The following is a 14,091-nucleotide window of genomic DNA, read 5'->3' on the forward strand; positions in this document are numbered from 1 at the left end:
CCAATGTACACATTTTCATTTTAGAATCAATTCTCTCAACACTTTTCTCAGTTACAAAAGACTCCATCCTCTAACGTGCTGCTCGTGGCTATTACCTTCTTCACTTAAGTGTGCGTCAAGATCGTGCTAACGACCAAGAACCACAGACCTTTCGTCAATTCCCGGCTCACCCCTTAAGGCTGTACCACGACCCTGCAGCTGAGTCCGGTTGGTGACTCGAAAAAGAAAAAGAAAAATAGTCTCTTGTCTGAAAAAGGTGTAACTCACAACAAAAATTCAAATTTTATTTGTCCATTTATTTGTCCTTTCTCGACCTTAGGTTGTAGCGCTCTCTGCCAGGCACAGTTTGCTCTTGAAAAAGTGTTTCCGGATCCGTTGTATCCAATCTTAGATGTGGAAGCACAGAAGCTTGCAAAATATCATCGTCCGCACGTTCTGACTGAGTCCATTCCAAATGTGCATCACTAAAAGGTACGAATCTAGGAATTCTTTCACATTCAGAATCAGCTATACCTCCCCGCACCCACTTGTCATACGGTAAGGGCAATGGAACCTTTTTACAATGGGCACCATGTACCCAATTCTTTTTACCAGCTACTCTAACTGCAGTCCGAGTTGACAATAGAACTAAATGCGGTCTAGTCCACCTGGGCTCCAAGTTCTTAGTTCGTTGAAAGTTTTTCGTAAGGACGTAACTAGCAGGTTGAATTGTGTGGCCTGGATCCGCAGTTGCTGTTGGTAAGCTGTCATAGACCTGTTGGTGGAGAACACGTAATTTAGCAGTCAAGTCATGTAAGTAGTCCACCAACATAGGGTACTCAATGTCGCTATACTTCTTAGGTCTTGGCACACCCCAAATATTGGCCGGACGACCAAAAACAATTTCATACGGGCTAAGCCCCACACGAGAATGTACTGTCGTCCTTGTTGACAAAAGGGCCAATGGCAAGGCATCTGGCCATGTAAGACCAGTGCTCGCTTGTATTTTAGCTAACTTCAATTCCAGAGTGCCATTATAGCATTCAACAAGTCCAGCAGACTGGGGGTGATTCGCAGCATGAAATTTCTGATTGATACCCAAACCCGCACACACTTTCTTCATGATCTGGCCCACGAATTCACTCCCATTGTCGCTCCATACAATTCTTGGCAAACCATACCAAGGGAAGTACTCTTTGAGCAAAACCTTGGCTGTAGACAAGGTAGTATTATCCTTTAGGGGGTAGGCCTCTATCCATCTGGAAAAGGCACAAACAACCACAAGGACATACTTTAAGTTATTGCATCTCTCCATGGGAATGTAATCTAGCTGTATCACTTCAAACGGATACGTTGGCGGAGCAAAATGACCAGCTGGAGTTGGAGTTCCCTTTCCAGGATTATACATCAGACAAATCATACAATGCTTCACCAAATTCTCAGCACATTTAGGAATGCCAGCATTCTGCCATACTGGAGCCAACAACTTGCATATCCCTTTCGAGCTAATGTGAGCCATTCCATGAGCCATAGTAACCACTGGGAGCACATACGCATCAGGCAACAGCCATCGCTGGTGCTCCGACAACTCAACCCAACAACCTGTCGAATCCAACATACCCGTAGTTTCTCTCCACACACTCACTTCTTTTTCCGTAGCTTCAGCCTGAATCAACTTCACACTTTCTATTGTGTCTTCACACATTCCACCAGCCATAACCCATCTAGCAGGGCCCACAACATACATTCGACTCATCACATCCTTCGCTGTTTCTTTCGCAACTTCATCCGCAAACGCATTACCTCGACCCACATCATCTGTAACCTTTTTATGCGCACTACACTTCACAATTGCAATCTGTTTTGGCAGAGTTAGTGATTCAAGAAGTTCATTCACCAATTGTCCATGCTGAATTTTTGTACCATGTGAAGTAAGAAATCCTCTCTCTCTCCACAAACGGCCGAAACTAGGGGCCACACCAAACGCATACTGGCTATCAGTATAAACATTCACTCGCTTTCCTTCTGACAATACACACGCTCTAGTCGATGCTATTAACTCAGCTGCTTGCGCTGAATTCTGTGCTATACGTGCTGTTTCAACAACTGTATGTAAAGTTGTGACAGCATATGCTGCAGTCGACTCTCCATTTGAAAGCTTAAAACATAAACCATCTACCCATAGGGTACCATCAACATTCGAAAGAGGAGTATCTTTTAAATCAACTCTAGCTTTTGTTTCCTCCTCTGTCCGGAGAAGACAATCATGCTGTTCCTGAACATCTGTCTCTACAGAAATCGGTAACAACGTAGCTGGATTCAACACATTGCACCTTTTGATGTGCACATGGCTAGCCAAAAGCGTCAACTCATATCCTGACAGACGTGCACTAGTAAGGTGCTGAGTCTTCGTCCTATTCAGTAGAGTATCCACTGCATGTGGGGCCATCACAATCAATGTATTATCCAATACCAAACCAGCAGACTGTCGAATAGAAACAGCCGCTGCCGCGGTAGCTCTCAGACAACTCGGCAACGCTCTAGCTACCGGATCTAACGTCGCTGAAAAATACGCACATGGGCGTTGCTTGTCTCCAAATTGTTGTGTCAACACTGACAATGCACAACCTTCTCTCTCATGTACATACAATGTGAAAGGTTTACTGTAGTCAGGAGTACCCAATACCGGAGCAGAACACAATGCATCACGTAATTCAGAAAAACTCTTCTGACAATCATCAGACTAAGGGAGAGGATACGGAGTATCTTTAAGAGTCAGTGCCAACAGAGGTTTTGCTAGCAAGGAAAATTTCGGGATCCATTACCTACAATACGAGGTGATACCTAAGACGGCACGCACTTCTCTCTGTGTGGATGAAACAGTCATTTGGGCAATCGCTTGAATTTGTTCTGGGGTCAATCGTCTTCCCTCCTTCGACAAGAGATGACCTAAGTAGGTTACTTCTTGTCGGCAATACTGTAACTTTGAAGGTGACACTTTATGATGAAGGTCAGACAAATGTCGTAACAAAGAAAAAGTAGCTTCTTTACAAATCTCTTCATCATCAGCAGCGACCAGCAGATCATCAACATACTGGATGGATAAGAGTAGCACCAGAAGGCAACACAAAACTATCAAGCTGAGTTTTCAACGCCTGACTATAGATGGAGGGACTTTCACAATAACCTTGAGGAGCTCTCTTAAACCGGAAGCTGCGGCCTCCTAAAGAGAAGCCGAAAATATCTCTACTTTCCTCAGCGATCGGAATGCTAAAGAAAGCATTCTTCAGATCGATAACTGAAAACCAAGCAGCTGAAGCAGGGATCAGAGTCAACAATGCAGTGATATCCGGGACAACAGGAAACTGTGGCACCACAATCTTATTCACTTCTCAAAGATCGATCACAAACTGATACACAGGTGGCTGAGAAGCATCAGTACGCTTAAGGACAGGCAGAACAGGACTATTGCACATATTACCTCTCGTTTCTTCAACTACACCCTTCTCAACCAAATCATAAATAATCGCTAGAAGAGCTCTCTGACCATCACCAGATATTTTATATTGGGGAATACGAGGTAGCCTAGCATTTGACTTAAGGGTAACAACATAGGGTGGAATCTGCAAGAGACCAACATCATTGGGACCTGTAGCCCAAAGTGTATCAGGAAGAGAACGCAATTCCAGTGGAAGACAATCTTTAGACATCGGGGAAATCACTTTCTTACCCATCGTAAGATGTACTCCCGAAGGAGAGCAATGAAATGTCGCGTGCAATCTTTTCAGCAAGTCCAAACCCAACAGATTCTCACCACAACCAGTTGTTAGAATAAGAGGAGCTTCCAATTCACAAGGACCAATAGAAAGGGGCAAAGGATTAGAAACCGAGTTACAAACTGGGGCACCAGAAAATCCTACTGAAACGTTGGTCAAGCCAGACAAAGGTGCGCCAGGAAGTTTAGAGTGCATAATAGAACTCTTTGTCGCACCAGTATCCAAAAGAAAAGGTTCTGCCACACCTAATGTAATCACTTCAACATAAGGTCCACTCTGGTCTACTGGAACTGACACTACTCCCTCTCTTTGCCCATGGCTGTCCTAACTATCATTATAACCAGCACTCTCACTCTCGACATAATAATCATCAACGTAGTACTGGGCAGACTGAACAGTTGGAACCGGAACATTCTGTCCGTCAAAACAATTTGTAGAATTCAGAGGGGGAAAGGAACGCTCATTCCGGGGAAACACACCACGTCCCCCACTCCTAGGAACTTGTTGGAAACCACCACGACCTCTCTGACCAGATACACCATTCGCACGCTGTAACAAAATCTGACAACTATTCTTGAAGTGACCTTCTTCTCTGCAATAAGCACACTGATTAGGTCCTAGCGGCAATCGCGGTGCGAAAAACTCGGGCTTATGTAATAATCTCTGAAACTGTGGGGGTTGCTGAAACTGAGGCTGATTCGAACGAGGCGGATAAGCTTGCTGCAAAAGAACTTTAGTCTTTAGGTCTCTAGTCTTCTTCTCTACTTTATCCTTCTCATCTTTATCCCTATTCTCATAATATTGTGCAGTAGCCAATATCTGGGCCGATGAAGAAACAGCCCATGAACTCTCAGAGTCCTTTAACTTATTAGAAAGTTCGGGAAGTAAATTAAAGACAAATTTTTCCACAAACAACCGTTGACCACCTTCAGTGCTCATGTCCTGACCACTATGATCGATAAACGTTTCCTCAAACCTCGTGAAGAAATCAGACACACTCTCGTCTTTCTTTTGTTTGCATGCTGCTAACTTGTCCCAATTCACTCGTAAAGGAGGCATTATAGTTTTCATTAAATTAATAATCCTACCAGGTAATTTTGCAACCAAGGGCTCAGGTTTGGCACCTTCTACTTGCCGACCATCTGCAACAACAATATTAGCCCAAGTATCTCCTAATTCTTGCGCATGGTTCTCATGACGAATCTTCGCCCACAAAGGTTGAGGAACTACATTACCCATCAACATATCTATGTCAGCTAAATTCATAACACACGCATCAACTGTCTGGGACAACTCTTTGTAATAACCAGCAGAATTCTTACGGGGGTCAGGCAAGGTCTGCTTAAGAGCCAAGACCTCTGCTCTCTTTCAAGGAACATGTACCCATACTCGCTGAAAATGTGCCGGTACACCCTGAATACCCTGATTAACATTAGCAACAACTTCCTCTCTCCATACAGGGGGAACCTCTCTCATAGGATACTGCTTCACTTTCCTCCTAACATAAGAATCAGGTTCATACAATGTCTGAGGCGGTAATCTAGACCTAAAAACAAGTATCGTCTCTACGGCTTCCTCAACATCAGACTCCACTATTGTCCCTTTAGCAAATTCGGACTGAACATCAAGCAATTCCTGCGGAATCGGACCCAACTCATTATCTTCCCATTCCTGACGGAGAAACGTACACATTACATCAAAAACATACCTTTGCTTAGGCGGCTCCCACTGTAAGAAAACATCCATAACCGCTTGTAAATTATACCTCGAAGCATTTAAAATCCATCTCCGAGCCAAAAGATCCAACACTGCCCGTTCTTCGGGACCAGGAAACTGACTACGACTCTGCTTACGTTCCAAAACAGAGGTCATATTTAGTGACCCAAAGAGTGGAGACAAAAGACCAGCAACAGTCTCAGTCATTCTTTGTCGAACAGAAGGAGAAGAAGTTACCATAAGGACAGGAGAAAGAGTGTTTTGAGGTGACGAAAGCATAGGGACAGAAGTAGCAGGGATCGGAGATACAGGAATGTGAGGTACAAGAGCTTGAGGCAAAGCTGATAGCAAAGCTGGCGACCCGGGAGGGGGCTGCATCGTAGGAGGGAGAACCATCTTTGCCACGGGTGGCTGAACAACAGCAGGGGGCTGAACAACAAAGGGTGCAACAACCGGGGGTAATGGAGGTGCAGCAGCACCTTGCACATAAGTGGGTGGTAATCTCAGTAAATGAGACATCAAAGGATCTTTTTCAGAGTCTTCAGTCACTGTTGAAAGGGAAGGCGGCAAGGCCGGATAACATTTATCAATGGCCATGCAACGTTGTCTATCTGAGACTTCACTCACTCGATCTTCTTCATCTACTTTAAACTGCCTAGCAGCTTGTAGTACTGACATATTCTTATCTTTCCTATCTCTTTTTGCTTGCTTAATTTCTCGCTGTTTGGCTTCCTTACGCCAGAGGCGGAAAGAGTCCAACATTGCCGGCCGGGCTTTCTTCTTAAATAGTGCAACTTCCAAATTATCTAAAATATTTAATTCAAAACTACCATGTTGGGGCCATCGTAAAACACCATCTTTCTTCGTATAGCGAACCCATACTTCATTATAAGTAATAGGACCCACTCCATGTTTTGAATAGAGCTCATAAGTCGGAGTTCCAACCGGAGGTATCGGACACGAATCCTCCAATCGGGAATCCCTGTTGCAACCACAACTAAACCATTTCCTAAATTTGCTAAGACCAGGCATCTTATAGCTCACTAGTCTAGCTTCAAACTTCAAGGGGTTATCAACTATCGTTACACTCGTAAATATACGAGCCCCTCGGCTTCAACTATTGCAATAACCGAATCAAAACCAAGAAACAAAACAAAGTCGTGGGAGTGACCCACTTAAACGTAACCAAAATATGTGTCACGCCACCAGAAGACTGTCTATCGTCTCGCTCTACAAATCATCAATCAAGGGTCCAAGACAGGCCGACAGTCAGGGCAGCAGTCCTTCGTAGCCGTCGGAAAGCGGGAGGCCTCGCAGTAAAAACTTTCGGTCCACGTCGACATACAGGGGTCGATGAAGTGGTCGGCCTTCCTCCAGAATTTCCTCACGGGGCTCCTCACGATCCTCGGGCTTGGCCCGGTACCGCTGAACTCACCCCACGTTGGGGGCCAACTGAAGAAGCGGGTTTTAGAACCCAGCTGCGCCAGGGGCACGCCCAAAGTCTTCGGGTTCACCTGTCTTGGTATACAGAGACACGGAATACTTCTGGATGGCGTCAAAGATCAAATTTATTAGCTGCAGCTAGTAACAGTAATCCCAGCAATACAACACGGTGTACAACTCAGGAAACTGCTCAACTTTCGTAGAGCAAGACATCTCTTTTTATCTACATTTTGCTCATTATAAATGCACACCCACTGCGACAAATACTGACGAATGAAATACATTTTCCCACGCATTATCACGTCATAAAAGCTCGATTTACATTGTACCAACCCACAAGTTAATTATTAGGAATGTCCCAAATTCAGTTTCTACAAGCCGGACAAACCCATAATTGAAAGCACTATCCATGTAATGAAAAGTCGTAAGAAAAGGAAACAGTTCAGATGCTGAATAGGATAAGATATGTACAAGAGCACTAAAGTTAACGTTATCCTGAACATTGATTGGCAAACTCAGACAACGATCAGCCAGGGAAATTGGATTCGCAAAGGGTCAGTTTCAGGTGACGGGGTCAGCGTCCTACAGTTCACTCACAAGTCAGAAAAGGCCTAGTTAATGCGTACATGAACAACGAACCCCATGCAACTTGTTCGTTCGGTTACCTCCATAGGCCTACGTGAGGGCAACACAAAATGGCGTCACGAACAACTCAAACAAAATGGAGTCCGGTTCGAGAATCAGAGAACCTCAAGCCCAAACCTTTTGCCTTCCTTTTCCTATGTTTCTGATCTTTTTGTTGGCCTTAGGACTCTGAGCACTTTACCACTGCTGCCCAGTCCTAAAGTGCATGTGCTTCTCCCCTAACCATGATAACATTGGTGTATGCACAATTGACATATTTAGTTTACTTGTAAGTCCCTTGTAAAGTGGTATACTACACACCTATGGCCTGGAACCTAAATGCTACTAGCAGGCCTGCAGCACTGATTGTGCCATCCAGACAAATAGCCATTCTAACCTCTCTCAGGTCTGCCATTGCAGGACCTGTGTGTGAACTTTGCTACCATTTTGATTTGGAATTTAAAACTACTTGCCAAGCCTTAAACTCCCCTTTTCTTACACATACGTCACCCATAAGGTAGGCCCTATGTAGCCCATAGGGTAGGGTTCTGTGCATGTAGCAGGTAGGACATGTACTGGTAAGTTTTGTATGTCCTGGTAGGGACAAATATCGAAATTTGTTTTCACTACTGGGAGGCCTACTCTTCTCATAGGCTAACATTGGGAATTTCTCAAAACCCTTTCAAACTGCAATTCCTGATTAGAAAGGAGAAGCTGCATCATGTTTCATATCTATGGAATGGTAATGATACATTCTCTTTACTGGCAAAGTTAGGTTTAACATTACTATTTCAAAATTGCAACTTTAGAAAGTGGACATTTCCCTGCTCTTATGGCTCTGTGTACCTTGCAGCCTGTCTCCAATACACGTCTGGGGTGGGTGACAGCTGCACTTTGTGCATTCCCTCTAGACAGCCACAAGCACAGGAACAGTGGGTGTGACAGAAAAATTCATCTGCATTCATCTGCATTTGATAGCTTTTCCTGGGCAGGAAGAGAGAGGGGGAGCTGACACTTACACCTCAATAGGCAGTATCCTGTTTCCCACACAAAGGGCTGATTATACCCTACTGATAGTCTGGAGTCAGGACTGGGAAGAAAGGGAAACCGCACATTTCAAGGGCATGCTTTGAAGTCAGCCCCTCAAAGCCCTTCACAGGCACAAGTGGGTATAGGTACTGGGCCAATGACCCTACCAAGACAGTACATTACTAGACCTGTGAAGAATTCTGCTAGGAGTGTAAACTGCTGTGCTAGAAGGATCATCACTCTGCTTGACTTCTGCTTTGGAAGAACTGCTTTTCTGCTTTGCTGTGCTGCCCTGCTGATCTATGCCCTGCTAAGGACAAGAACTGGACCCATCTCACTAGAACGCAGAGTTAATCCAATGGCTTGCTGGCTTGCCCCCTGATCTGAAGTCTCAGGGACATCAAAGACTTCCTTCAACCCTGCAATAGCACCTGGACTCTGCCATCTGTATGTCCTGCCCTGCCAACTGGTGTCAAACAAGCCTGGGCCCTTGAAAGTGAGCTTCTGCTGTACAGAATGATTGAGTTTGATGCAGTGATGACTTTGCACTGATCTGAACCGACACATTAACCTTCGATGCCTACACAGGAGCCTATCAACAACATTGTTTTGACGGACTGCGCGGCTCGACCATGATGGATAGCTCTGCTTGACAACAACGCTGCAGCTGCATCGTAAAGGGGTTGTCGATGAGGCCTTCATCGCCTGCACGGTTGGGAACTATAGCCTTGGGTGTTTGATGTCGACGGTTTTACAGCAGGATCAGCATGGGCTTCTGTAGCATTCCTGCCCTCCATCACAGTTGGCCTGAACTTTAGATTTACTCCAGTGCAGCGCAACCTCAAGTTACCCCTAAGTGCTCTTTGCTCTAATCACTCCTTTTTTATATATTCTTTAACAATTCATAAGTCCGGTTCTGCTTATTGGATTTTTGTAATTTTGGGCATGTGTTACTCATAAAAATAAAACCCATATTTTTAAACCTATGTGCAGTATGTTTGTGGTATTGTCATTGTGTTACTGTGTGTGTGTTGCACAAATACTTAACACATTCCCTATTTAGATAAGCCTGACTCCTCTGTCCCAAGCTACCAGAGGGTGAGCACAGGTTATCTTGCAGTTTGTATCTAGCTCACCCTGGCTAGTGTGGTGGTTCCCTTGTACAAGATGCATATGCTGACAGCCAGAAATCCAATATTAACACCCATAAAAGAAGTAAAACTGTGTAATCATATTGGCCAGAAGGCTTAACCTTTCTGCTTGATTTGCTTTTGCTTAATGTTTTTATTAGTCCTTGCAACTTAGGCACATATTGGTTTTCCATTACAATATTTTACCTTTGGAATAAATCATGTCTATTCTAATTTTGTTAATGTGTAAATATGTTATCTTCTCCATGCAGGGATTATCTACTTGCCTCCAATCTGTATAATGTATAAGGTGCAAGGGGGCATACTACCAAGGAGAAGCGTAAAATCCCTCCATTATATGAATTACTACTCTGTTACTAACTGCGACCAGGAAAGTCTTCTAACAAATCCTAAAACATGGCATTTGGACCAATATACCTTCAAAACCCTGCACTGCGTTCTGATGGACATATTTTTTTTATGTTATTCTTGTAACTATCAAAATGAAGCAGAGTCACATAGGGAAATCTACTTGTGGAGAGCTCTCCAAATGTAGATTTCTACCTATGGCTGGACGGAAATTGTTGTCAGAATGGTGTTCATCATTTCGTGGTGGAAATAACAGCCCAGTAATAGGATTATGATTCTCCACATCCTTAAATGAGGTTATAGAGAGTCTTATGACTGAATTTAGGATGCAAAGTTGCTACTGGCAACTTTACAACATATGTCAGGTGTATGCCTATAAATGGAGTGCTCCGCAGCAATGGTGGTGATATCTGCTTTTGCTATGGAGAATGTAGAAGCAGCATTTACCTGTCCCAAGTTCTGCACGACTAACAAATATTAACCCTTAAAGCATATAAATATCTCACAAACTAGGCTCTTCCCTCTTCCCCGTGGACTGCATGATACTGTGGATGCTGCCAGCTTGCTACAGCCGCCTTGATAAAGGTCATTCCACTCAAGAGTAAGGTGAACCACACTGAAGAGACAGACCTCGTAGTGATCTTTGTTGTAGTTTACTACAGAAAACGACATGGTGCGCCTCCATACACCCTCAGTGGAATGGAGAAGGTGACCATTTGACAGGAGCTGACAGTCTGTCACACAATGGAGGATCTGAAAAAGAAGTGGTATGATGAGAAAAGGCGGGAGACGGTTTTCAGGATACAGGTGGCAAAGGCTCTTACTGGAGGTGGATCTGGATTCTGTCTCTGTCTAACAAAACTTTATTAAATGTATCCTCTCCACCATGCACCCAGATGTGCCATATGGCCTGCCTGCTCCTCGAAATCCCAACATCAGGCTAGGTAGGAACCTAAATACATCTGTCTTTTCTCTACATTCAATATAGATCACATGTTTACCATAGCTCAATTAATGTTTTAAAGGATGAACTTAAATGTGTAATGTGTCTGTCCCTTTGTTGCAAAATTAACAAATCCACATATTTGTGTTGAGGTATTTGTTTACATTCTGTAGGTATCTTCTAGACCTGGCCCTCTCTGCAGGGTCACCCCCAAACATTTTGCCTTTACCCTGCACTTTTTTGATGAATTTGTTTTAGTTGGGCATGGGACTCTGTGGACTTTACCACTGCTAAAGTGCTATCTCTCCTAAAGATGGTAAACTAAGGCCTAGACCCAATTGGCACATTTAATTTACATGTAAATCCCTGGTAAAGTGGTATTACATGTACCCAGAGTCTATACATTGAATGCTAATTGTGACCTTACAGTACTAATTGTGCCACCCACCTAAGTAGCCCCTTTAAATATGTCTCGGCCTGCCATTGCAGCCTGTGTGCACAGTTTTAAACTGCTATTATAACCTGCTAAAAGAAACCTTTGTCAGGCCTAAACCTTCCTTTTTAATCCATGTAGGTCACCTCTAAGGTAGGCCCTGAACAGCCCAGAAGACAGAGTGCTGTGTATTAAAAATGTGTACATGTACTTTTAAGTGTTACATGTCCTGGTACTGAAAAACTCCTAACATTTGTTTTTCACCACTGCAAGGCCTACCTCTCCCATAGAATGAAATTGGCTTACCTCATTTCATATCCTCTATTGCTCAAAGCTAATCGACCAATGAGGGGTGGGTGTTTGAAAGAGTAGAAATGGCCTCAGGACAGGAGGCAGTAGACCTCTCAGTGCTGGTTAGTCTAAGTCTCTCAGTCTGCCTTCACCTCTGCGACTTCCCTTGAAAGACCTGAGAAAGCACCTGCTGACCAGCAATCAGTTGCTTTATGGCTTTCTTGAAAGCAGTCATGGTGATAGTCTCAGGGAAAGACCCTATGTAAGGCCTCAAGGATGTCAGGGTCGAATCTTACTCTTGCCTCAGATCTTGAGGGCAGCTCTTGTAGTAGTGGGAAGAGACAGAGTGCATTTGTATCTCTGCTGTTGTGAGGACCACTTGAGTGGCTGAGGAGGGCAGCATCGTGCCCCGATGAAGGAGAGGCCTGCTCCTAGGACACCGCAGATGCTTAATATGCTTGGCCAAGAGGAGTCCCATTGACTGCCTCTTTCTGTGAATATGGGATCCAGATCTGCCAGCCACTTAGTGGCCTCCATAGCCTCAGCCTCGAGTCATCAAATGAGATTGAGTGTCTCTCCGGGGATGCACCCTTGCTGCTGGGAGTTGCTCCCTTCTTCGCTTTGGTGGTGATGTTATTCTGTTTCCACGTAGCAGTCAATTAGCTTTTTCTCCTTTGCTCCTGGTCCCACAGTTTCATGCTTTGGCCATGTCCACTATGTTATGTATGTCAACAACCTCTTTCAATGTTATAATCTAACCTGTGAACCTGTGACTCCCCTTTAACACTCACAGTTAATATTTCCACACTTTTTCCTGTGGTGTTTAAAAAAGGTGCATATGAAGCATATTAAAAATGTTTATGAGTTACTTTGCACAAATGGCAGGGATGTGTGTTTCACAATGCCTATGGTGTGTCCCCGCTATGATAGAACACATCGAGATAATTTTGTATTATGTGCATGTAACATTATTAACGTCATTAATCACACATTTTAATAAGGCCATATGTCAATAGTGAGCTAGGCATTATAGACAAAAACATAGATGATTTTTCAGTAACATGTTCCTGTGTGCCAACATTTACAATTTTCTAAAAAAAAATTAAATACATGTAAAATGTGAATAATACTTAATAACAGTAATAAGATTAATTTAGCTACACATTTTAGAGGGTAAAATACAATAGAGACAACTTGGAGTTAAAAATACAACATAAACATGCGACATAGTGCTACAAAATTCTCAATCCGCAGATATAGAAGTGAATTTCTTGTATTGTTAGGTTTACCGGCTTGTTGATGCTCATGAGCCTCCAGCTGAGCATGTAGTTCTTCTGATCAAGCTATTCTCGTGACCATCCTGCATAGTGAGGAGAACCTGGAGTTTTTCATACAGGGCTGGGAGATATGAGCACTTTCTCTGCCTTCAACATTCAACATTGCTAAGTGCCCAGAGGACCTCTTAGTGCATGTGGCACTCCCCGGCTCTTTTGGTGTTAACAATCATTGCACTGCAGCACATAGCAATATCCTGCCAGACCTAATATTGCAGTACATAGCTCAGGTGGGTATTGGGTCCTCGGCAAAGATGAGGATATTTCCACTTTCTTGATAATCACCAATTTCTCCCGGAAGGAATTGCAGGCCCTCTCTTTACTAACCTCAGCCATTTGGGGAATTTCTTGAAAAAAATTAGATTGTGTAGTTGTCATTGAATAACTCAGGAATGGCATGCTTCCATTTTTTCATGGTTGGCAGGGTACTCAGTCCCAATATGGAGCTGTACACCTTTGCTACTTAGTGCTCTGCCTTCAGAGTGGAGGCGGAGAAACCTTCAACATAGGTGGAATACATAGCTAGAGGAAGAATAGGGCTGGGGGGGCGACCGACCAGCGGGAGGCCTGCCACCCCTGTGGGGTTTTGGGGCCGGGGGAGGGGGGGTTAGTGCCAGCACCGTACGTGCCGGCGTGGCGGTGGTGCCACTGCGTGCACCCCACAGGTATGAGGTGGGTGGGGGGGCACCGTAGGGCCTGGTTTGGAGGGCGGCACAGTCGCGCCGCGGTCAGGGTACGGGGCGAGGGAGGGACGGGGCGTGATCCGCGTGGGTGGCGGCGGCGGATTACAATGGGCATTCCTGTGAGCGGGAGGGGGCCGGGGGGCCCCGCGTTGGGGGGGCTCGCGGGGGGGGACCGTTGGAGGTTGTACGTGGAGAGGCCAGGGAGGGATGCAGAGGGTGTGGGGAGGTTTGGATCGGCTTGGAGAAAGGGGGGGGAACCCATGGTTATAGATGGGGCGGAGTGACAGTGTGCGGAGCTCTAGATGTCATTCGGCTGAATAGGACCTGGCTTTCAAAGACTG

The sequence above is a fragment of the Lissotriton helveticus genome, chromosome 2_1 (genome assembly GCF_964261635.1).
Source record: "Lissotriton helveticus chromosome 2_1, aLisHel1.1, whole genome shotgun sequence".
NCBI lineage: Eukaryota > Metazoa > Chordata > Amphibia > Caudata > Salamandridae > Lissotriton > Lissotriton helveticus.